A 2,814-nucleotide genomic window follows, 5' to 3' on the forward strand; every position below is an offset into this window, starting at 1 on the left:
GCACACACACACACGCACACACGCACACACACACACACACACACGTGCGCACAGACACTCACACGCCCATGTGCACACAGGCACAGGAAAACATATACAACAAACATACGCACAATTACAAACATACACACAATTGACTGAATAGTATCCTATCCATTCATCTCCTTGTGTAGGCTACAGTGTGGTGTGAAGAACACAGTACTGGACGGAGGTGGCCCTGCCTTCTGCCTTCTGCTAGTTACTGGCTGGCGAGGGAGAAGACAACGCTATGCACCATCGATAAATTTAAAGGAAGTATTTCTCCATCAACAGAGTCCACTTGAAATCAAGTGAACTTATTTCCCATTGTCACTATTTTGACATCAACAACATTCAAAATCACTGAGAAAGTCACAGTTTTGACGCATTTTAATGTGTATGCACATGTGTGCACACGTGTGCAAGTGTGTCGGTGTGTGCGTGGAAGCCAGAGGTTGATGTCTCCACCTTGTAGTTTAAACCAGGTGTCTCCCAAAGCCTGGCACTCACTGGCTCAGCTAGGCTGGCTGGACAGACAGCTCTGGGGAGTCGCCTGGCTCCACCCATGTGCCACCACACCTGGCTTTTTACATGGGTGCTAGGGACACAACTCATGACTTCATACCCGACAGCTGAGCACTTTACCTATTTAGCTCTCTCCCCAGTCTCTAGGGCATTTTTATTTCTGGAGTTTTCTCATTTGGGCCACAAAGAGATGAGGCCCTTAGTGCTGAGCTCTTGTTCTTGGGACACATTTTTCCATAATGACATTTCATTAGTCAGCTGAGCGTGGCCGTACAGTGGAGTCAGTAAACTCCACTTCTAATTCTTCCTGTTCACCTTAGGGCTTCAATCATACATTTGATGATACTGTTATGGTGTGGATTGGGCCTGGGGCATGCTGAGCTTAGATCCGAGTACTCAGGAGACAGAAGCAAGAAGATCTCTTCAAGTTCTAGCCCTGGTCTTCATACTGAGTTCCAGGCCATTCAGCTAAATTATGAGATGCCATCTCAAAACAAATAAAAAGAATAAATTAAGTGGTTTGCCTGATTTTTTATTAGATATTTTCTTTATTCATATTTTAAATGATTCTTGATTAACACCCAACTTTCTCTTTAGAAACTGGGTTGATTAAATGCAAAATAAAAAAAAATGAAAGAGAAAAGGTGAAAAAAAACCCTTGACTTTCATTTACTTTCTGGTATCTTGTTTTCCTTTATGCAGAAAGAGAAGCAGCCTTCTTATATTTTGATAATACTGTTTATCTGTGCATGGTGCGGGCAGGAGCCAGCTGTTTCCCATAAAGCTATCTTGGGAAATCACACCAGAGCTGTCCAGAGAGCACATGCTATCTGATTCCACTACCAGGGGGTAGTTCCTGCTGAAATGCTGTAGGAGGGTTTTCTAGAACAGGCCAAGATGTCAAGAATGGTTACTGCTGACAGATGCCAAAGTCGATGCAAAATACGTAAAGAGTGGGAAACTCCTCTCTCAGAGGGAGGAAGGAGGTGCTGTGGATGATTCAGGCTGAAGCCTTGGTCACTGGTGTTCTGAATATAGTAGACACTTTGTGACAGAGGTCCTCAGAATCTGAGGCTCAGGGGAGAGAAAAGAGACCATTTCCAGCTGTTATTTAACTAATTTCCCAATTGGAAGTATTAAGGAATTGTTCCTGTGATCCCCAAGAGAATAAAGCATTTTGATGATTAACATTGGTGGTAACTTGATAGACTCTAATTTATCTCATGTCTGTGAGGGTCTTTCTACAGTGGATTAATTGGCATGGAAGGCCTTTCCTGAATGTGGTGGTTCCATAGCCTGGGATTCTGGACTGAATGTAAAGAAAAAATAAAGCTGAACAACTGTGTTCACCTCCCTCTGCCTCCTGACTACCGACGCATTTGGACCTGTTGCTCCGACCTTAGCAGACCCAATTCTGCACTCCTCAACTATGAGCCACAATGAACCCCTTCCTTCCATAAGTCGCTTTTGTAAAGATATTTTGTAAGGACAATAAGGAAAGTGACTAATGCCTGTCTCAAGCAAAGACACTGGATGACCCAGGGGAGAGGGCGCCTGTAGAGTGACCATAGAGAGATGGCCAAGCTTCCTGCAACAGAGAGAAGATGAAGAAAGATTTCTAGTGGTGGGGAGAGACTGTCAGACTGAGCCTCACAAACTCAGGACAAGGATGTTATAGACACAACACCACTGAGACAAGGGAGGAGCTCTGAGGGCCATACATAATCAGTCAGCACCTGTCACATGAGAAATGCAAGCCTGTGTCAGAATGGCTATATGGCCTCCTGTGGCCTGTTTCCCCTTTTCTCTGTTATGTCTGGAAGGCTCAAAGCCTGTAGGAGCATTGTGTGCCTGTGTGCAGTGTGTGCCTGTGTGCAGTGTCTGCTTGTGGCAGTGTGTGCCTGTGGCAGTGTGTGCCTGTGTGCAGTGTCTGCTTGTGGCAGTGTGTGCCTGTGTGCAGTGTGTGCCTGTGTGCAGTGTGTGCCTGTGTGCAGTGTGTGCCTGTGTGCAGTGTGTGCCTATGTGCAGTGTGTGCCTGTGTGCAGTGTGTGCCTGTGTGCAGTGTCTGCCTGTGGCAGTGTGTGCCTGTGTGCAGTGTGTGCCTGTGTGCAGTGTGTGCCTGTGTGCAGTGTGTGCCTGTGGGCAGTGTGTGCCTGTGTGCAGTGTGTGCCTGTGGGCAGTGTGTGCCTGTGTGCAGTGTGTGCCTGTGTGCAGTGTGTGCTTCTGGCAGTGTGTGCCTGTGTGCAGTGTGTGCCTCTGGCAGTGTGTGCC

Source organism: Mastomys coucha, unplaced genomic scaffold, assembly GCF_008632895.1.
Source record: "Mastomys coucha isolate ucsf_1 unplaced genomic scaffold, UCSF_Mcou_1 pScaffold16, whole genome shotgun sequence".
Lineage (NCBI taxonomy): Eukaryota > Metazoa > Chordata > Mammalia > Rodentia > Muridae > Mastomys > Mastomys coucha.